This window comes from Aedes aegypti, chromosome 2 (assembly GCF_002204515.2).
Source record: "Aedes aegypti strain LVP_AGWG chromosome 2, AaegL5.0 Primary Assembly, whole genome shotgun sequence".
Taxonomy (NCBI): Eukaryota; Metazoa; Arthropoda; class Insecta; order Diptera; family Culicidae; genus Aedes; species Aedes aegypti.
The window spans coordinates 392,735,713-392,759,736 of NC_035108.1; the positions used below are offsets into that span (position 1 = coordinate 392,735,713).

The 24,024-nt window shown below is 34.9% G+C and overlaps 1 non-coding gene across 1 annotated transcript; it reads left to right on the plus strand.

Moving 5' to 3' along the window:
• The first annotated feature begins 23,719 nt into the window (after positions 1-23,719).
• On the plus strand, positions 23,720-23,791 carry Trnaa-ggc. The gene has a single exon. It is a non-coding gene; the product is annotated as a tRNA-Ala (tRNA).
• The last annotated feature ends 233 nt before the right edge of the window (positions 23,792-24,024 follow it).

Sequence of the window (24,024 nt, forward strand, 5' to 3'; positions counted from 1 at the left end):
GTAGCTGGCAACACTGCTTAAGCGAAATTGCGTCACCGGCAGTACAAGTGTGCATGCAACTTTTGTTTTGCGGATATCTCAGGATCCTGACCACTTAGAAAGATGGCGTCTTTGGCAAAGTTGTTCATTAGCTCAAGCGCTATCATTATTAAAGCTATGAGATTCAAAATTTTGCCACCAGGCGGCGCTAGTGAGCGTAGAATTTTTGTTTTGCGGATATCTCAGGATCCTAACCACTTAGAAAGATGGCGTCTTCGGCGAAGTTATTCAGAAGCTCAAGGACTATCATTATTCTGGCCAAGAGATTCGAGATTTGGCCACCAGGCGGCGCTAGTGAGCGTAGAATTTTTGTTTTGCGGATATCTCAGGATCCTGACCACTTAGAAAGATGGCGTCTTCGGCAAAGTTACTCAGTAGCTCAAGGACTATCATTATTCTGGCCAAGAGATTCGAGATTTGGCCACCAGGCGGCGCTAGTGAGCGTAGAATTTTTGTTTTGCGGATATCTCAGGATACTGACCACTTAGAAAAAAACGCCTTCGGCGAAGTTGTTCAGAAGCTCAAGCGCTATCATTATAAAAGCTATGCGATTCAAAATTTTGCCAAGGGCTATCATTATTTTTGTCAAAAGATATAAGGTTTTTCCCACCAGGCAGCGCTAGTAAGCACGATATTTTTTGTTTTGCGGATGTCTCAGGATCCTGGCCACTTAGAAAGATGGCGCCTTCGGCAAAGTTATTTAGAAGCTCAAGCGCTATCATTATAAAAGCTATGCGATTCAAAATTTTGCCTCCTGTCGGCGCTAGTGAGCATGAAACTTTTGTTTTGCGGGATCCTGACTACATAGACATGGCGTCTTGGGCAAAGTTGAGCTTCTCAGCAAGTTTATCGAAGATGCCATCTTTCTAGGTAGTCAGGATCCTGATATATCCGCAAAACAAAAGTTTCATGCTAACTTGTGCCACCTGATGGCAAAATTTTGAATCTCATAGCTTTTATAATGATAGTCCTTGAGTTAATGAACAACTTTGCCGAAGGCGCCATCTTTCTGAGTGGCTAGGATCCTGATATATCCTCAAAACAAAAGTTTGATGCTCACTAGCGCTGCCTGGTGGCAAAATTTTGAATCTCATAGCTTTTATAATGATAGTCCTTGAGCTACTGAACAACTTTGCAGAAGGTGCCATATTTATAAGTGGCCAGGATCCTAAGATAACCGCAAAACAAATGTTTCATGCTCACTAGCATCACCTAGTGGTAGAATTCCGCAATTCAGTTATGGTGGTGCTAGCCCTTGAACTACTGAACAATTTTGCTGAACATCATGATCCTCTATTTTGAATACTTTGTAAGATATTGGTCATTTATAAAAACGGTCGTTAATCTGTATTTCGGTCGTTAAAAAGTGGTCGTAAACGAACCGTCGGTAAAAAAATGGTCGTAAAAAGAGGTTGGACTGTAAAACCATTCATTCTCTCGGTAATAACTTGGTGATAGAGCGTTCAAGAGCAGCAAACTTTACAGACCAAAACCATATCGAGCCATTCAGCTTGTCAGTGAATTGTTCAATTCACGGTGAAATTCTTGACATTAAAAAAAATGAAAACAACTTTGAAACTACCATCGTTGGGGGTGAGATTTGGCCAAAAATGCGTAAGTTTTCATTTATTTTTAAATAACTTTCGCAATTTGACTTGATATGTTCGGTTAAATATGGGAATACGTTGCAAATGCTGAACATATAATTGAAATCTGATTATTTTCCTTTAAATAGGAATCATTTGAAAATTGGCCCAAACTCACCCCTTCGAGAAGGTGACATTGGGCCAAACAAACTACACTCAGGAAAACGAACTATCGATAAACATAGGAACCCCATATGAAAATTCGCCACAAGAAATTGGATTGAAATTCATAAATTTACGTCATGGAACCGAAATTTGAAAACAAAAATAGTTTTCGCGGCAACCTGGAATCGAACCAAGGACCTTGCTTAGTTTTGTAACAAAAACTACCCAAAAACATGATTTTTTCGAATTTCTTTGGATTATTTAAGTTTTTTGCCGAATATGTTTCTAAAGCATTTTGTTTGAATTACAAGTTGAATAGTGTATTTTTTTAACATGTGCAAGTATATCATGGTTTCAAGTTTATTTAAAAAATGTTGCCAAGTCCTTTTCAAAGGTTTAACAAATAAGGAAAACCAGTTTCAGAATATTGTTTAACTGATAAAAATTAAAATGTTGAATAACTTGGTCAAAACAGTAAAATGCGGTGTATGCAAAGTTTGAACACAATTGAATAAGCTTTAAAACCATGCAAAAAGATTTGGAATCGGTTAAGTATGCATGAAGTTATGGTCAAACAAAGATATTTTTTCAGTAAAATAAAAAAAAAAATGGAGTAAACTACTTTTTATTGAAACTATTTTTGATTTTACACAAATTTGATGTTCTACAAAGTTTTCAAAAAAAAAAAAAAAAAATTAAGGTAATGGTGCTGAAATTACCGAAGTTAACTTGAAAATTCACCTCCAAGACGCTTGCACCTCTAAATTTTAATATTTCTGGCTCAAACTTCGAGGTTTCTCTACTAATATGATTCAAATTCAGAAGAGTACACGAATTTTTGGTTTTGAGAACTTTTGAAAAATAAGCCGCACCCTAAATAGACTGTAGCGCATGTGCGAGTAGCAAATAGGAGCATGCATGTAACTCATTCAAACGCAACTCTGAAATTCAAGTAATCCGATAATCGCGTTCCGTGGATTTTTCTTGCAGAGCACAATATTATGAATCAATTAACCATGACGTCACGCTGCAACTTTTAGGTTGGATTCGCACCTGCTGCAAGTTTATTACCATGACATGGCAATTTTTAAAGCCGAAATGCTGCCATAGTGAGATTGAATACAAAATTTATTCGATAAAATAAATGAAAATGAAATTAGGCAGTGTCCATTCATGACATAACGTTAAAATGTACAATTTTCGACCATTCCCCCTCCGCAACGGTCTTTGCATGAAAAAAAATGTGTTTGAGCCGCAACGTTTGAGCATACTCCCCCGCCCCCTATAGCGTTACGTAATATGTGGACGGCGCCTTAGTCTGCATAAATTTAGTGGCGTTGTGTATTCAATTTGAATCTCCGCTATTTTATTTCTAACCGCATTTTTTTTCTCAGTGTAGTCTGTATTTTTCTGCATTGGCCCTTTCAACGAGTAGAACATAATGAGTGACGTTTAATTTCAAGAATTGTCAACAAATACGAAATGTTACCAATACATAAACTAGTTTTTGCGCAGTTTTGGATTGCCGAAGTGAACATTTTTGTTGCCGACAATAGTAATTGCATTGCCGATAAAAGAACAAGTGCCTCGTGACTTTGGTGAGGAAAAATAGAAGATTAAGAGAACAAAATAGTGTTTTATGTATAACAATCAATAAACGAAGAGTGCTCAAGTGTAGTTCAGGTGTCTCCTGCTAATTGTTGTGCTCCATTGTTGCGTAAAATTGCCTTCTTAAAAGTTCAGCTGCTTAGGTTGCCGACAATACGTAAGTTCCCCTATATAGTGTACGTATGTATAGAGAAGCAGCTCATTGAGGTGTATGAAAATTTATGAGTACCGTATTTTATCCCATTAAGGGAAACGTGCGGAATCACTCGGCACGAGTGTTGTTTAAGCTTTGAGTGGCAGTACCGCGTTTATTTTTCATGATATCGTTAAAGCCGTAACTGTTTCTTCTTCTGCTCCTGGGCTTACGTCCTCACTGGGAAAAAGCCTGCTTGTCAGTTTTGTGCTCAATGAGCTCTTCCATAGTTATTAACTGGAAGTTTTCTTTGACAAAGTTGCCAAGTCCGCATTCGTATATCGTTTGACAGTTACGATGATACTCTATGCCCAAGGATGTTTAGGAAACTTCCATTACGAAAAGATACTGGACTGATCGGAAATCGAACCCAGACACCTTCAGCATGACTTTGCTTTATAGCCGCGGACTCTAACCACTAGGCTATGGAAGCACCCCCTTTTCTATGGTATTTAGATTAAAATGACATGAAGTTACACGCTATTGAAACCCGCTTCTAATATTGATGATAGGGGGTGGGGGTCTGTTTTGCTTACTGTTACTTCACTTGAGATTAAAAGAGTACGAATTCGGGAAAATTTGGAATCATGCCGAAGATATTCAGGATTGTACTAGGGTAGATGTATTAATCTTCGCCCCCTTCCTAATTTTCGCCCCTCTGATAGAACATTAGCTTGTTCTGGATTGTAATAAAATAAAAACGTTTTTTTTTAAATTACATTAGAGATGTGAATAAAATATACTTTGTTTTCAACTGTTATTGATTAAAGCAATCCGCCAAATAAGCACATATAAAAATGTTATTAAAATTATAAAAATATTAGGGTAAGGGATCTAATTTTCGACCCAGTGCTAATTTTCGACCCATTGATAGAACAAACGTTATTTAAACTACTTTATCAAATTTTGAAACATTTATAAACCACTGGAATATTACATTACTGTTATACCTGTCATGATCCAATAAAAATTGCATTTATACAACTAAGTTTTGATTCTAAATTGATTAATCTGATTTTTCGGTGTCTAAATCAGTCCTTTTTCTTCTATAAATGAAAAATCGACACATATGAAAAAGGCTCAAATCAGTATAAAAACTGATCAAAGTGATGCTTAATAGATAAAGTTTGATTGAAAGAGATCAAATTTTGGCATATTGTATTGAATTTAGTGCATCTATAAGCGAAAATAATATTTATTATAAGTTTGAAATTGTTCGAAAATTGAAACATTAGGTTTCAATTTTCGACCGGTCGAAAAAGCATGCCATGGTTTCAGGTGATGTGTTTTAGTTTTCGACCCTTCATCCAAAGTAAACATCGTTTATAGCGGTGGTGCCTCTTTTTTAGAGTTAAATTGCTTGCTTCAATGGTTCTTAACCAAAATGGTTAGATATATACTGATCTTGCTTAAATTTCATCAAAAATATATGAGTTAACATATTACAGCGCCCAGAACAGTACAGGCTAGTCTACGCAGATACCATCCAGCAAGCAGCATCAAAGGTAATCAATAAGAACTCGGTTATGGTATTCCGAAATTTCGTATATTCAATTTAAGATTTGCAGTCCATTTTTAGTCCTGGACAGGCCACAATGGAGGAGAATACAGAATTTGAGGTGTGGACATTCCGCAGTCAGCGACGGGGATGGCCAGTGAAACGTGACTCATTATCGTAGCATGTTGAAGGGTTCCTTGATACTGCTAAAAGGCCCAACTATTTAAAAAATATCCTCCAGTCGAATTGGTAAAGCAAGATGGATGAAGTGGAGTAGAGAATCCAAAATCAAGAAACAAGAACAAACTGAATCAAAACGAATCAAGAAGAATTAGGAAAAAAACAATACACCGAAACGGTTCATAAAATCAAAGTCGAAGTCTAAGAAAGCAGTCAAAGTCAAGTGCAAAAAAAAAAAAAAAAATTTGAGTTATTTATTTGAACTACTAAATAATAAAATGAAATATATGATTAAAACAAAATGGTGTTACACGTTTAAACGCAAATATCCAATTGCTGTTCAATATCGTATCGCAACAACAAAATGTCATGTAGTTTGTTCCACGTAAAATCATTTTAGTGGTAGAAAAATCGTTTTCTTTCTCATACAGGTTGTGCATAAATCATGTTATCGTAGTCCACAACTTTATCACGCAATACCACAAAACAAAATATTTGATTTATTTAAAATGCAATGATGAAACGTTTTACATTCAATATGTTTCGTAATTAACTAAATGTTAAATTTATCATACAAACCTCATAGAGATCTTCGAAGGATGTTAGTGGGATACAAAACCAATATTTATGGCATTCAGGAGCCTTCTTTAGCTGTACTGTGGAATTACTTATCATCAAGCTTGTTACTGAAATGGGAAGCATACTATGTTTCTATTGGGATGTAATTCTAAGAAGAAAAATAATCGAGGAATATTTGTTTTTAATTATGAATCGTGGTTTACGGCCACCAACCAGCCGAGTGGAACTTTAACAACTACCGAAAAGCTAAACATTACATATAATTTGCAATTGGATTAGATGGACAAGTTGATGTGAAGATTTGCGAAAAAATTACACGTCTTCTCAGTGAGAATCGAACTCACGACTCCCCGATTTCTAGTTGGGGCGCGTTACCACTACGCCATGAGAGGACTCATGAACGCAGAAGTTAACCTGAATTCGATTTCAGCTCAACAATCACGTGGTCCTTTTTCGCAAAGTGCACCTCTTTCGGAAGAATTAGATGCCCATCCAAACACAACGCTTTCTATTTATATCCAATGCCTAGCCCGAGAGCGCATTGTTTTTTAGGTAATGAAATAGCACACAACACTAGTCAGCAACTGTTAAACTTCCACTCGGCTGGTTAGCCGTAAACACGATTCATAATTAAAAACAAGTATTTATCGAGCAACGGACTCATGTTACAGTTGCTGGCTAGTGTTGTGTGCTATTTCAACTAACATTTGCTAACATCTCCAACTCATTATTCAAAACAAACTTGTATTATTGGTATACTGATGCACTACCAAAGCATAATGTACTCTGGCATGACATCTTTGTTCAACAGCTTGAAACATCTTTCTGAATCATAGATGGGATCTAGGATTTTTTTTTTTGACAATATGGTAAGCAAAGACTAAATACGACAAAGTTGAGCTTTCCTATTCAGCGTATGGTGAAAACGAAAAAGCTTCGAACTTATAGATGAAGTTTTATGGGGTTGAGCATTTATTGCGCATGCCCGCTGGCAATGTGAAGGTGCCCTATAAACGCTTTTATCCAATTCAAGTGCAAAAAGCTCCCGGTTATCGATTTTTGCTTTATGCTATATGCTTTTGATAAGTTGTAAGCTTTCGAAGGGCTAAAATGTTCAAGACACGAAGGTTTTTGAATTGAACATGATTAGTACAGAATTATTCCGGCAGAAGACCAAATATATATTTTGTATATATCTTTACAATTATATTTGATTCAATTTTTTATTTCTCAATGAATGATGCTTATTACTGATGCATCATATTAATAATGATACAAAACTGAACACATTTTCACTACACATAAGCAGCCTTTTTAGCCATGTTACAAAATCTGCGGGTACAAATCTAAACCGTTTCAAAGATGTCTGAATTCGATTTTCGACACGGTCAATGTCCATTCGGTGATCAGTTTGACGTACATGGAATATGTATGATATTTTATTTAAATATGTTACCACTTATGAAGGGCTTCCATATACTGGGAGATTAGCTGGTTTTAAATAACTTAAATTAGTTTACTGCAGCCTTTTTTTTTTGCTCAGAAAAGGAACTTTTTTTTCATTTGTTGGTCATAGTTTATCTACCATAAAAATGGTTCGCGATACGAAAATTGTTAAGGGATGGAAACAAAATAAGCCTTCTATTTCATGTATTGTTTTAGGAGAATCTTTAGAATATTGTCATTAAAAAATAATACATATATGTTTGTCGTAAATGAGCTAATGGTGATGAGTTATGAGCCCATTCTGCCCGGCACAAAATCATTTCCTAAGAAGACTTTTGCCCAAATATTCCGTCTCCCAAAGCAAAACATTATCAGGAAATGTTGTTTTGGTTGCATCGTGTTTTATTGACCTGCACCTACGCAAATAGTCCCTTTGCTGGAAGTTAGTGGATTGTCTCTGACCTTCTTGTCCACCAGGATAGCGAAATCATGCGGCGCAAGCCCATACATATGTTTACGATGAGATATTTCTCAAAGAGCCTTTGGGCAATACGATGGCAAGTCAATAAATGTACGAAGTGGTTAACAGTGGTGTTTAGTAGGGCAATTCTCCCAATTGCTCGGTGGATGAAAGAGATATTGAAATTTGAATAATTTGCACAGACATGTCATTCTTATCAATTTTTTTTTCATGATTTTAAGAGTTTTCACTTTCTTATATCTTCAACAAGTAGTGCCCAATACAGCTTGACGTTATACTACAGTAAAGTCAAATTGAAGTATCTTTATTAGGTACCAAAAAAATGCAATTTAGAATTGGAATCAAGCAGTTAAAACTCCCATAATTAAGATCCTTAAATTTCAGAAAGTATTGCTGTAACATCTTCTTATTTAATAATTTGTACATTTATTTCTGAACCATTGAAATTATGGCGAAAGCAGTCATTACTTATTAAAATTGATAAACAAAATTTCCAATATCCCTTCGCACGCCCCTGTAAGAGATAAACCCTTTGCACAATAAACAAAAACAATCGATCCCTAAATAAAGCAATAAGCCCTACGGGAAGAACCGCAGCGCTTCCCCACATTTGACTCCACTCCAGACCGGGACCTTACAATCCCAAGAAACTGAAAGTACCACATTTTTCCGTCTCCAGAGAGTTCAATGAGCACGAACCAACTCAATCGCAACGTATGGATCGCAAAGCGCAATATGTCCCAACATTTCTTTTGCCTCCGGTGGTTCATTAGACGACGTTTGAGGACGTTAATACGCGAGAACTTACTTACGTTGTTGATGGGGGAAAACAGATAGGAGCGAGTTTGGAGGAACGTTATTGACAGTAGAATCCTTACTTGCGGAATCATGTGATTGAATCTCCTAGAAGGGTGAGTTCAGCAACTAATTGGATGAACCAACCACAACGAGAGTCTTATTCTGCACGTTTCGTATAAGAGCTATTTCATTAATAAATCTCTCGAGGTCGCTTGAAGCGCAAGCAATGCTGAAACTGGATTATAGCCGATCAACCATCATACTATATGCTGTTGATTCATTACGAGATTGTTACTGTCTATAACTAACCAGAGAGTTTCGACAGGATAGTATTGTTTTCTTGATTATTTGATATTATGTGGGAATTATTAAAAAGACTATTTTTTTTGAGGTTGTGTTGGTGCGTTTTAAGTTTTGATTTTTGATATTTAAAAAAAGGCACAATTAAATCAATTTTAAAAAAGGGCACAATGTTGTACTCGGAAAAAAACTAGTTTTTGTTGGGATTGATAAACAACAAAATCATATAACTAATATGTGAATGATTATACAGGCATACAATTTTTACAAGATTATCGTCATTTGAATTACATCGAAGAAAACGACGGTTTAAGCAAAGACCTTCTAGGTTTGGTTCGGGTAGGGATTGTAAGGAAGACCCAACCATAAAGCGGTCTGGTGTCAATGGTTCGAGATCAGTGGAATCGTCTGACATTGGCGTTAATGGTTTCGAATTAAGACAACCTTCTACTTGTATTAACAGTATCTAGAAATCTTCAAGGGACAGTAAGGTTTCTCCAACAATCTTTATCAAATGTCCTTTAGCTGATCGGACTGCTGCCTCTCACAATCCTCCAAAATGTGGTGAACTGGGTGGAATAAATGCCATTAAATGCCCCTTGAACCACTTTCCTTTGATACCTTCTCCTTACATGTGACGTCACTCCTATCGTAACATATATTATCCAGAGCACTAGATAATTTTTTTCACATTTTTTTCCGAAATGGATCGGAACTTAGACAAGACGTGTCAGGTCAAAGAACAAAAATGAAACCATTTGCCTGTCAAAAAAGACCACTTCTCATTGCACAATGGTCGGAAAAAAGTGAAGTTTGGCCAAAACTATTTTTATCGCCTTAATCGATGAAATATGTAATCTGAATATGTTATTTGACGTTTTTGTTGTTTCAGAAGGGGTTATTCACAAATTACGTAACTTAAAAAAAAAAAGATTTAAAAAAAATATAATTGTTATCAAACTGGGCTGAAAGCACAAATTTTGTTTAAATTTGATCGAGTTTGATCAAAATGTGTATAAATAGTGGATAAATAAATATTTTAAATAAACTTTGTATGAAAAATATCGTCGAAATATATGTAAAATATTGAGTTATTCAAATAGCTCTAACTTGCAAATCAGCAAATTTCTGCAAAAATTTTAAAGGTTTTTTGTATGATCTAAGGATGCTTTTTGATGTGCAATATTCGAAATGGCGGCGACATGACGCGACAAGAGTTGTTTTTCATGTTCAAAATCATCAAAATTACTAAAGTGTAATATTGAATAGTATTAAAACTTCAACCAAATTTTTTTTTTTCCATCCTCATGCTCGATAAAAGTGTTGAACCTCAAGCTTTCAGATAGTGGGTTAATTAATAAATTTTGTGCTCTATTTTATTGTTACATTTTTCAATTTTTTGACTTCAGCCGGTTTGCCGTCATAGAAGTCATAGAAGTCATAGAAATTTAAATTTTAGTTCAATTTTAATTAAGGATCATAATAATATAACACATGAGGTATATTTAAAAATTAAAAAAATCATAAAAATCTCAAAAAAGTTTTTGGTAGTTTTGGCCGCCCCTTTATATGGAGCCCGACCATTGTGCATTGGTCGTTTTGGCAAAGGCCTACTTTCACATCGTTGAGTTGAATTGCAACAGGGCACTTTGTTGCTAGCCTGGCCGTGTTGCTAGTTCATAAATAAGAGTTTTTATCAAAAGTTTGAATTATTTTCGTAAAATCTTTTTGTTTCAAATCCATTTATTATCGACTTTAAGTATATCGCATGTGCTCCAACAATGCTAAAATGAATAAAAAATGCTTAATTGAAAGCAATATAATTGAAATTTTGTCAGTTTTCACGACGCGTCGAACACCACGCGGACCTTGGTGGTAGAGCTTGCATCCTCAATGACCGGATAATGAGGCAAATGGCACCGTTTCGAGTTATCAGCCGTATCTTCTACTTTCGTCATGGGTCCCAATTTTATATACTATGCCATGAACTCATGATACTGTTCACACAGATCATCATCACTCGCCAAACTGCGTTCCGTGCTTTGAAGTCGCCGGAATGCGATGTCCCGTGTCTCGTCCAACCTGGAGATTGCTTCTTCACCCTTCGGCAACGAAACAGACTCCAATCCTTATGTAGTTGCCGTACTACAGTAGGTATGGTATCGCTCTTCAAAAACAGCTTTCATCTATAAATTGATCCCGGATGTTCCGGGATAGAACTGGAAAAAAACTTAATCTTCAAAAGCTCAAAGTTTTTCCTCACAATTCTCCAAAAAGTCACTGATTCTTTCAAATCTTATACATAGATATTTTGTTGAACGTACTAGAAATTTCTTTGTGAATTTGTTCAGATGGTTTCCCCAAACATTTTAGTACAACATGTTTCGCGAAGTTCATCTTTAAAGTCTCCTTCGAAAATAATTCCAAAATACATCACAAATCCAGCCAGATATTCTCCATAGTTTTTTTTCTGGAAATTTTGCTTTATATGTTAAATAATTATATACTAAAGGTATTTTGAAATATTTCCTGCCATCGAATCTTCAGAGTTGAAAACTCCCAGGAATGCTCTCGATCATGAAATTAGCATAGTGGTAAAGGAATCTGTTCTGAACAACTGGGAAAGGGGAAGGGATTTGTTGAAATATTCATGAAGAAATTAATAAGGATCTTGCTTGACATATATCTTTTGACATAGTTTTATCAATTATTGTCAGAAACAATCTTCATGGGATTAAATTCTTGTTCAACACAAGATTGAAGTTTATATGAGAGTTCTGGCAGAATTCGGAGGAATTCAGAAGCCGAGGATAGAATTCTGTTAGATTTATTGAAACAGATTCTGAAAACTTGAGAAATATGTATGTTTTTTTTTTTTAAGACACTACACGTTAATGCTTCCAATGGGCTATTAAGCCCTTTGAAGGAAGCACCACACTAGACAACGGACTAGCATGCAACGCCCAGTGGCACAGTCGGAAAACATTCCTCACGAAAAGTTTTTCGGCCTGCGGCGGGAATCGAACCCACACTTTTAGCACGATGCGGCTAAATGCCTTGGTGACACTAACCGCACGGCTACGAAGCCCACCCGAAGCCCAAGTTTTTGTAATTCGTTAGAGAAATTTTAGTCATTTACCTCTAGATAATAGATTTTAAATCATAACTTATCATTCGTTGTACCGTTGTCTATCTGTTGTTTCTACATGCTTCAACATTTGTTTCTTTCTCCTTCCTTCGCATGATACTTTCACGCTCTTCTTCACTTCATTTTATACTCCAAAAGCAGAACTTCAATAATAAAGGTAAGTTATAAATGTTTTTAAAAATGCAGAATTCTTACACCTATGGATTCTGATTTTTGTAAGTCAATCACGGATTTCACAACAATTTTTCTTCCAAGATTTGAATAACTTAAAATATTAGATTCCAGATTTTTGCCATAAAACATTTTTGGCAATGTTCGTAAAAAAACTACCAAAATTTTTGCGATATTGTTTGGATCTCCTGCATGTAGAAAAAAAAATGGTTTCTACATCCCTTTGTTTGCCATAGTATCATGTAACTTCGAAGTTCGTGCAAAACATGTTTTAACGTGTAAGACACAAATATCTTCATTTAAAATAATATCCATTTTAACGTACATTATTTTCCATTAAAAAACATGAAATAAAAAGGACAATACATTTTGTAATAAATACTACAAGAACATCGTCAGGAATTTCACCAAAATGGTTCGGAAATCCTAAAGTGAATTCCCGAATTTTTAGACAGAACTTAAGTAAATTTACTCAAACTCAGTTGAGGCTGAAATTATTCAACAAGATTTGTTCATAAAAGTTTATTTCCAAACTTTTTTTGTATTTGTGCCTTTAAAAGTACTGTACTGTTTATTTGAAAATCACATTTTGACATGACGTGAAGACATTGACATGCAATAAGTAGTTCCATTTGCATGTTTTGTAATATGATAATCAAACAATACAGGAGTCGTAATGAAATAACGAATTACAGTCGACTCTCCACATCTCGATGTTCAACATCTCGATATCTCTCCCTATATCGATGTTCATAAGTCCCTTCAGTCTGCATACATTTTCACTCTCCATATCTCGATATCCTCCTTATCTCGATATCTCCATGTCTCGATGTATTTCTGTTGATTTTTCGTTCTCAATTTTCTCTCCGTATGTCGATATGACCAATATCGAAGGTTACTAGACCAAAGTTTTGGGAATTAAAACAAATAAGGAGCGCAAAATGACGTCTGTTTGTGTATTGCTTTCTTGGCAACGGAGTGTTTTTCAATCTAGTATCCATCAAAAGTTTGTTCTTTGTCTCGATCTCTCCCTATCTCGATGGTCCCTTCGATATCGAGATGTGGAGAGGCGACTGTAATTCAATCTGATACTGTGTGAACAAATGAGGTGGACTTGGTGCGCTTTAGTTGTTCAGAAAATTGCATTATCGCCATCAAACCCAGTCAGACAGAGTGCATGTTATTTGTTTCAAGTTTATCATCTTACATTCAAGAAGTGAAGATGACCTAGTGGTAACTCACTAGATTTCGAATCCCGATGAAACTATTTTTCTGTTCTTCTATCCTAGGGTAATGGAAATTAAACAACTTTTCGATTATGAGGTTATTTTTATATTGCAGTAAAACATCAGCAGATTAATGTACAGCTGAAATGACTTTTACGGTTTCATCAGTTATAAATAGTTACAAATAGTCCCTCCATTTTTTTTTTTTGATCTCCTGCATGTAGCAAAAAAAATGGTTTCTACATCTCTTTGTTCGCCATAGTATCATGTAGCTTCGGAGTTCGTGCAAAACATGTTTTAACGTGTAAGACACAGACATCTTCATTTAAAATTATATCCATTATAACGTATATTATTTTCCATTACAAAACATGAAATAAAAAGGACAATACATTTTGTAATAAATACTACAAGAACATCGTCAGGAATTTCACCAAAAAGGTTCGGAAATCTTAAAGTGAATTCCCGAATTTTTAGACAGGACTTAAGTAAATTTACTCAAACTCATTTGAGGCTGAAATTATTCAACAAGATTTGTTTATAAAAGTTTATTCCTAAACTCTTTTGAATTTGTGCCTTTAAAAATCTTATGCAAATTGGATATGGATATGGAGTGATTCGTTGAGTATTTTTAAAAGAAATCCATAACATATATAGAGTTTTCTTCGGTGGTTCTTGAACCAAAATGGAGAGTGGATAGATGTCTAAACGTTGTGGATGAATTCCAGGGCTTCCATTCGAAATAAACATGGATAAATTTCTAGAATATAAAAGAATGGAATTTCAAGTTAAATTGTTGGAGATTTTCAAGAATGATCTTCAAGTTTTTCAGTTAATCTGTTATTCTTTTAAATCTTAAAACGAATCATAAGTGCTGTTCAAAAATATCCCTGGAAGGTTGGAAGAATCTCTAGTGGATTTTTTGAAAGAATCCACGAACGACATCTCAGAGGAAAACAATATAATTCTCTGAATTTATCCCTAAACAAATTGCTCGGGAAACTGTTGAGTATTTTTGCGGAGGAATTATCGAAAGAACAGTTGCACGTATTCGACTCGAAATTTTAAAGGAATGTTTAAATGTTTTATAATTTTATTTGGAAAGTATCTTTACATACCGTAAAATGGGGTGTTAAGGACTTGTGGGGTTTTAAGGGATTGAACTTCTCAATCAAGTTCGACAAATCACAGAAACGTCGAAAGTAGATACATAAGTCATCTGAAAAGCTCGATTTGCTCGGAGGATTATGAGCTGCATTATGTAATAGGAGCTATCTATTTATATGAAGTATTGTGGTTGCTAGATATTGAAAACTTGTCAAAACATTTTTGTTTGAATTTTATGGGCTAAATACATTCATCTACAAAACCATGAAATAAATTTGAGAAAAATTCGCGAGTAACGTAGAAGAAAAGTAAATTTAATTGAGATCATAGTGCAGACAAAAACTTCTTAAAATTATATCTGGGTTTCGATTTTTAGAAAGTTTTATGAAAAAAGTCTCGTTTTGAAAATAAGTGGGGTGTTAAGGGATTATCCACTCTAACTTTTCTAAGTTACTAAACTCATTTGATTTATGCCATGATGTATTCCAATATATCTTTGGGTTGTTCCGTGAAGTTAACCTGCATGGAAATTTAAGGGATCTATTTCATAAGTCACTGAATATCGCCAGAAAAAAACTTAAGGTACCGCGGGGCAAGTGGGAACGAAAAAAACGATAGTTCAAAAAAATTGTTCAATAAAATTTTCAAATGTCAATATTTTTCAAATCCAACAACACAATCACGTTTTGGCAACATATTTGCTGGTGTGTGCATGAAACTAATCGAATAGTTTCGAAATTGTGAAAACCTTGGAAGAAAGTTTTAGAATGAGCCAATGGACGCAGTTACCTCGCTAAGCGGGGCAAGAGGGACACATCTAGTTTCACGCGTCAATCCACATCAGTAAGTCAACCATTACAATAATAGGATTGATAAGTCATAGATTTTTAATTTTAAGCAGATATTTAATGTACATAAGCATCAACCACCTTATGGGATGAAATTGTTTTCCACCACTACTTAATTTGGTAGAAATAACAAAAAAAGTTCAAATAACATAGAAAAGTAATCGTTCTCATGATGCATTTCAAATTTCAGCTGTGTATTTATTCAATTTTGAAGTCGTATTTCAAAAATAAAAAAATAAAGAATAATAACACTTTTCTTCTCCTTTTTATGCAATTACATAATATGAGGTTAATCTTTTTGATAAAAATCATTTGTTTGAATGTTTTAGTGCTACTCTCTAGCAAAATGTATGAAACGTGTACGAAAAGTTTTGATTCTGGTTTTTGTTTTGATAGGTCCCACTTACCCCAGGTACAAATCTTTTTTGGGGTAAGATAGACCATCTAAAATTTCATATGAAATGGAAACAAAATACTGGTTTATCGTTAGCAGCTTGTAATAATACCAAAAATTAAAGCTTAATGATGGAAATTCGATTTAAAACACATTTATTTTTTGCGAGTCAATGCAAGACGTGAAACGTGTCACAATTTGTCATGCAAGTTGAAAATGGCGCTGAACTGACAACTGTTACATGAACCACATGGTAATAAAAATAACAATATGTTTAGTACTAAATACATTCCTTGTCATTGTATCTTCAACTTTCTAGAAGAATACCCCCATGAAAAACTTTTCCTAAGTGAGCTAGGACGAAACGCCCCACTTACCTCGGATTCTCACTTGCCCCGAGGTACCTTATCTTAAAATTTGGTAAAATTGTTAGGAAAATGTAGATTAAAACTGAATTGGGAATACGACTGTGTTAATTATGTTCGAGATTATGGCTTTCAGTCAAAAACTCAAATGCTCAAAAACGGATTTTAAGTTTTCATGTCCGAAACGTCGGATGAAAACTTACAATCCGTTTTAAGCATAATAGACTGAAGGCCATAACCTAAAAGATAAAAACTGATTAATGTGAATATGGGGTTTTCATGATAGTATTTTCAAAAGCTGTTCCATCGCATTGGTGAAAAGTTTGAAAATAGGAATGGTTATCTTATATGAGATGATTTTGGAGCTATTGATTCTTCTAAGCACTACCTACGTCCTAGATAAACAATAAGGTTATTTCCGATCGCTTTTGAAAAACTTTTAAGGCTTCGTGGTCATGTGTTAAGTGTTGTCAAGCATTGAGTACATTGTAGTGGGGGTGACACATTTCGCATAAAGACGGTTCGCATAAGGACGTTTCGCATATGGACGTTTCGCATAAAGCAGTTTCATATAAGAACATGTAGCATTTTAAAGAAGGCATATAATTTTCTTCATGCCAAACGTCCACCCATAAAATTATGCGAAACGTCCCTCCCCCCATTGTAATATAGTGTTTGCGATTGCGCTTTATATTGAAACTTTTCGTTAGGATTTTTTTTTTCGATTATGCCTTTGGTGTTACATGCAAATCCGTTATTTGGTGTGGTGCTTTATTTAAAAGGCTAATTGGACACTTACTCTATTCAAACTGAAAGCTTGTTGAAATTATCCTTCTTTTGACAAGTCATGACAAGGTTGCTCTGCACTATTCTAGGATACGAATACTGCATATAAGTATACAAATCCTTTCAAGACAATTGTGCGTTGCACTTATAGCTTGGTTGAAAAAAGAATCAATTAGAGATTTAGCTATGAGAGATTTAGCAGGTAAAATAAAACGGTAACGTTTGCAGGAGTTCCAACTTGAATTATATTGAAGTAATATCATCTTTAGATTGAACACATCATCGATATTGACCAAAACAATATTTTTTTTGCTGTTGGCAAAATATAGTTTTATTTACAAAGCTCAAATTCCTTAACACCCCATTTTGCATTTTCGACGAAAATCACACATTTTTATGATTATCTCAGAAATCCGCCATAGGATCATCTTTATTGTAATTGGCTTTTGTTATACACGCCGGGAGAATGGTAGGACTGTATTTTGTTCAATTTTTGACATACTAGAAGTTGCTCGAAATTTGGGTAGAATTTTTTTCATCCCTTAACACCCCATTTTACGGTATTTTTTTATAAGGATTTGAAGGAATGTGGTGATAAATTTTTTTGTAACTAAATAAACTTGGATTCTGTCTAATTGCTTATAAAAATCCTGTGGAATATTAGAAGCAATCCTTAGAACAATCATTTTTTTGTAGGATGTCCTGGATAATTTTCGCTGATTTAATTAATTTTTGAAGAATTTTTGAGAGATTTTTTAAATCTCAAGAGGTGTTGGTCGGGGTTCTGCTAAACCGCACCAAGTGCCATTTTTCCCAAATTTAGTTTTTCACACCAGAGGACTCAAATAATCATGACCTTTCTACCATTAACATATCGAGTAATTTGAACAGTCCCTTGTAATCTTAGATCACAAGTTTTCTTTGGAAGGACACGTAAAACGGTAATGCATCGCCAGATTGTTCAGCCAGAGCGAACCATTAACCAACGCACGTCATCAGAGGGAATTCATATTTCAGATATAAATCTAGTTTTCCCCATTTTTTTTTATAATTCAATTCAATTGCCATATTATTAATCCATTCCAAGCAACTCATAGAAAAAGAGGCCAGTGAAATTGGGCATGAATTGACTTATTAAAATTAAATTTTGTTTCGGTGGCGTTGATCTATTTTCTTTGAAATTTTATCCAGCCACACCGCACTAAGTACTGTTTATTTGAAAATCACATTTTGGCATGACGTGAAGACATTGACATGCAATAAGTAGTTCCATTTGCTTGTTTTGTAATATGATAATCAAACAACACAGGAGCCGTAATGAAATAACGAATTCATTTAATCTGATACTGTGTGAACAAATGAGGTGGACTTGGTGCGCTTTAGTTGCTCAGAAAATTGCATTATCGCCATCAAACCCAGTCAGACAGAGTGCATATTATTTGTTTCAAGTTTATCATCTTTCATTCAAGCAGTGAAGATGACCTAGTGGTAACTCACTAGATTTCGAATCCCGATGAAACTATTTTTCTGTTCTTCTATCCTATGGTAATGGAAATTAAACAACTTTTCGATTATGTGGTTATTTTTATATTGCAGTAACACATCAGCAGATTAATGTACAGCTGAAATGATGGTCATTTCTGGTGAACACTTCACAGTTCAATGTGAACTTGATCAGCAAAAGTGCACCAAATGGAAGCAACTTGGTGCGCTTTGGCAGAGCAAATTCATGGTTTTCTTCGATCATTAGAATCTATGTATGAACACTGGAGGACCTTGATTCAATACATACGAATTCTTCCCAATCATAGCATAGCATAGCATAGCATAGCATAGACTGACTGTACATGTCAATGGTTGCTACTCCGTGATTGATCGGAACTGGTAAGAATTGCACTACGATCCAAATGAATAAGGGATGGGAGTTTCCGCTTACTCTCGAAGTGCAATTTTAGCAGATCTAATATTATTGATCAATAACGGCGCCGGCCAAGTCCTTACAGTCAGTTGGGATGGGGAAGGAATGTTAAGGTGTAATGATTGTTGCTTCTAGAGACCGAGAATACCTCTGCATCTCCACAATCACCACGGGAAGGGTGTTTATTAGTGAGGGAGGAAAAGATCTGGGAGTCACCTTTGGTCGGTGATGCGATCCATGGACAAGGGGGAAATATACGACTTGTATTTAAAGCTAGTTTTGTATTTTTGTCTCGAGAAGTTTTTGGAAAAAATACGTCAACATCTATAATGTCGAACAATTCAAAAGACGTTTTTATTAATGACGAAAACTGAAAATTACATGTATATAATTTAACTTATATGAAACAGGAATAATGCCGACACTTGTAGTGACGAACCATACATAGTTTGTTTGAAAATTACATATGAGTATTACTGTGCATTTTGTCTCGATATGGTAGAAGTTTTAGAAAATACGTCAACATTCACAATGTCGAACAATTCAAAAGATAATTTTTAATAATGTCAGAAAGAGAAAAATATATGTATATTCAAATTGTATAATAAAAAAGCCTAATGCCGACACATATAGTGACGAACCATACAAAGCTTGTTTTAATATTACATAAAAGTTACGCTTTCAAGAAAATATGTGTTATCATAAGCATGAAACGAACTCACCAGTTGGTAATCCATTCTCGACTGAACACAAAACTGACACTGACAGCAAAACTTCTTGGCGTCCCGAAAATAAACCGTCTTGCTTGGGCCTTCCCAAATACGTACCCAGCAAGACGCTCCAAAACAGGGAAAAAAAATACCTCCGGCGACGAAAACACGCGCGAATCCGTCAGCAAAATCAATCGGACGACGCAAAACCGAACTGTCCTGCTTGGGCTTCACGAAGCACTACCCAGCAAGACGCTCCAAAACAGGGAAAAAAAAAATTCTCCGGCAACAAAAACGCGCGAATCCGTCAGAAAAATCAATCGGACGACGCAAAACCGAACTGTCCTGCTTGGGCTTCACAAAGCACTACCCAGCAAGACGCTCCAAAACAGGGGGAAAAAAATTCTCCGGCAACGAAAACGCGCGAATCCGTCAGAAAAATCAATCGGACGACGCAAAACCGAACTGTCCTGCTTGGGCTTCACAAAGCACTACCCAGCAAGACGCTCCAAAACAGGGGGAAAAAAATCTCCGGCAACGAAAACGCGCGAATCCGTCAGAAAAATCAATCGGACGACGCAAAACCGAACTGTCCTGCTTGGGCTTCACAAAGCACTACCCATACGAATTCTTCCCAATCATAGTACATTAACAATCGTGACATGGATTCCAACATGCACAGTGATTATAAACAACATTTTTCTCCAATTTCTCTTGTGTTGTTGAAAACTATGAAATACATCCAACCATACCGAACCAAGAACCATATTTTTCAATTTTTGTTCAGCCAGAGTGAACTGAGTGCTTCAAAATTTTAAATAAAATCCATTAACATCAAAAATTTATGACGATTTTCTAGTATATTTAATTTTGGTTTACTTATTGGACATGTGAGCGTTAAAAAATTAAAATTAATCGTCCGCGATAAACTAGTACAAAATAAGACTTTAAAGTAAAATATCTCGAAATAAAGTTTTTGGCACTTGGTGCGGTGTAGTAGTACCCCGACCAGTTCTCCCCGGGATAAAGCATTGAAGAGGTCAAACATCTGGAATAACTTAAATCCTTGAAATTAGAAAAAAAAACCTTTCAAGATTATCAGCAAAATGGGATGTTGAGAAATTTTCTTATGAACGAAAACATCTGCGACCGACGGGATCCAAACCTGAGACCCTTAACTTGGGGCCCCAATCATACTCAGCCAGACTAAGCTGACGGTCGTGGGTTCAAATCTCACCGGTTGAGAATCTTTTCGTAATGAAAATTATCTCGACTTCCCAAAGCAAAGGGTATCTTCGTGTTTGCCACTCGATAATAGCTGAGAGAAGGTCCCGTCCCTAATGCCAAAAATAAGAAGAAAACTCATCTTGGTCTTTTTGAAAACCTGCGGGTTCACCCCTTAGACTATCTGGGCCTCAGGTTATCATTGTCTGGAGCATTGAAATTTTTGATATTTTTATGAGGTTGTTACAGATATTTCTATGCTTTTATGTCCAAGATCATTTAAATGAAAAAAAAAAAATATATTTGAAAGGAAAAACATAAATAGGGAAAAAAGTTAAGAAAGTTTATTCTACGAGTTTTTACGCTCGATATCATTCAGAAGCAATAAACGGAAAATTCCGTTATTCTCTACACTTTTTTTGACCGTTTTATAGATTGTTTATCAAGTGGGTTTTCTGTAGTACTTAGCAAATTAAAAAAAGGAGATCTTTTTTTCTACCCTTTGATAGATTCTTTTTTTTTTTTCAGGAGGAAGACATAAGACAGAAGACAGGGTCCAGATAGCCGTAGCGGTAAACGCGCAGCAATTCAGCAAGACCAAGCTGAGGGTCGTGGGTTTGAATCCCACCAGTCGAGGATCTTTTCGTAATGGAAACTTTTTCGACTCCCAGGGCATAGAGTATCATCGTACCTGCCACACGATATACAAATGCAAAAATGGTCATTGGCATAGTAAGCTCATTTACTGAGAGCTGTGGAAGTGCTCATAAGAACACAAGCTGAGAAGCAGGCTTTGTTCCAGTTGGGACGTAACGCCAGAAAAAAGAAGAACATAAAATAATAATAGTATTTATTTTGAGCAACTTGTTTTTCAATTGATCTAATTGAACTGAAACTGTCTCAAAGTAATCGGCTCTTCAGGTTTTTTTTTGTCAAAATATTAACTAACTTCAAAACTTCATTAGGGGCATGACTTCAAAGTAACATATTGTTATCAAAATTATTATTGCTGTGTGCATTTGAAATGCAAATATCAAATGCGGTAACACTAAATGCGGTGAGATTTTTCACAAGAAATGCGATGTCAATGATAGATTTTTCTTGCTAAGGCAGCTGTGATTTATATAATCGTTGCTAGGTGTCCTTTGATTGTTTTTTGTTACCGCATTTGGAGGACGTTTAGTCAACATTTGCATCTCAAATGCAAACAGCAATATTTCTATTTTGAAACATGAACTCGAACCATACAGCTGTACAGAAGCATCGTACTCTATAAAACACACATATTTTAATTAACTCATTACACGTGATAAAGATGGATACATGATGGGTGAAATTATGAAAAAAATCCACGTGCTCAGCTGGGATTTGAACCCAGGACGTAGCGCCATCAAAAGTAAAAGTAGAGCGGTTCCATTTGAATTCGAATGTCGGTTTACTTTTGTATTTTTTGATTTGGCTGAAATTTGGCATATGCTTTCTTTATACCCAAAAATGCCTATTTGCATCATCGGTTCGCCATTTTTACCCTATCGTTACTTTTGAGAAGGGCCTAAGAAAAAAAGCCTTAACAATTTTCAAAAAATTAAAACTCAGAAACTATTTGTCCCTTCAGTTGGGTGTCTTCCGCAATGTCTTAGGTTATTGTTGAGACTATCTGGAAAAAAAATATACACTGTAAAAAAAATGTTGTAATTTTTTATATATCGAAAATAAAGCTTAAAAATAAATTTTCTCAAAAATCGTATTTTTGATTTTTTTAATTTTTTTATATGTTAAAGTAGACAAAAAATGAAATCTTTTGCACAGTGGGTCAAGATGGAGAAATCATGGACAAAAAAGTTATGATTTTTTTTAAAAAAAGGTGAATTTGTTGAAAATGGTCATAATAAACTTTTCAAATGTTTCGGTAGCAATTAGCAAAATTTTCTCATATACTTTTTTTGTTGAAAATTTTGCGTACTTTCATAAAATCGGGTCTAAAAGCATTCAAAAAGTTTATTTAGACCATATTGAAAAATCAACCTTTTTTTTAAAAAATCATAACGTTTTTGTCCATGATTTCTCCATCTTGACCCACTGTGCAAAAGACTTCATTTTTTGTCTACTTTAGCATAGAAAAAAATAAAAAATCAGATTACGATTTTTGAGAAAATTGATTTTAAGCTTTATTTTCGATATATAAAAAATTACAACATTTTTTTACAGTGTATATTTTTTTACAGATAGTCCCAACAATAACCTATAACTTTGCGGAAGACACCAAACTGATCGGACATACCGTTTCTAAGTTATATTATAATGACCGAAAATTGAAAATTATATCATAATTTTATATTAAAATCGCTGTATCTTTAAAACGGTAAAAGTTAGCCTGATTTTCCCGTATACCTTTTTTGTTTTAAATTTTGCATACTTTCATAAAATCGAGTTTAAAAATATTTAAAAAGTTTATTATGACCATTTTCAAAAATTCACCTATTTTCAAAAAATCATAACTTTTTTGTCCATGATTTCTCCATCTTGACCCACTGTGCAAAAGACTTCATTTTTTGTCTACTTTAACATATAAAAAAATTAAAAAAAATCAAAAATACGATTTTTGAGAAAATTGATTTTTAAGCTTTATTTTAGATATATAAAAATTACAACATTTTTTTTACTGTGTATATTTTTTTCCAGATAGTCCCAACAATAACCTAAAACATTGCGGAAGACATCAAAATGATCGGACAAACCGTTTCTAAGTTATATTTTTTTGAAAATTATTAAGGATTTTTTTCTTAGGCCCTTCTCATAAGAAAGGCTAGAGTCAAAATGGCGAGCCGATGATGCAAAAAGGCATTTTTGGGCATAAAGAAAGCATATGCAAAATTTCAGCCAAATCAAAAAATATAAAAATGAAATTTGGGAAAAAAGTCGTCATTTTCTGTGGAACCGCTCAGTAATGGCTCGGTAGCTTAGTTGGTAAAGCGCTCGTCTGGCATACAAGAGTCCTGGGTTCAAATCCCAGTCGAGCACGTGGATTTTTTTCATAATTTCATACATAATTTATCCATCACTACCATGCGTAATGAGTTAATTAATTAAATAATCATGCGAATTGGATTAAGCATAAGCATTGATGACCGTAAAATTCGAAGTTGCTACTCCGTGATTGACCAGAATAATCGCAGTTGCACAAGGAACCAACAGATGTAGCTTGGGAGTAGCTGTCCATCTTCAATGTACACTTTCGAGAACCCCAAACAAGG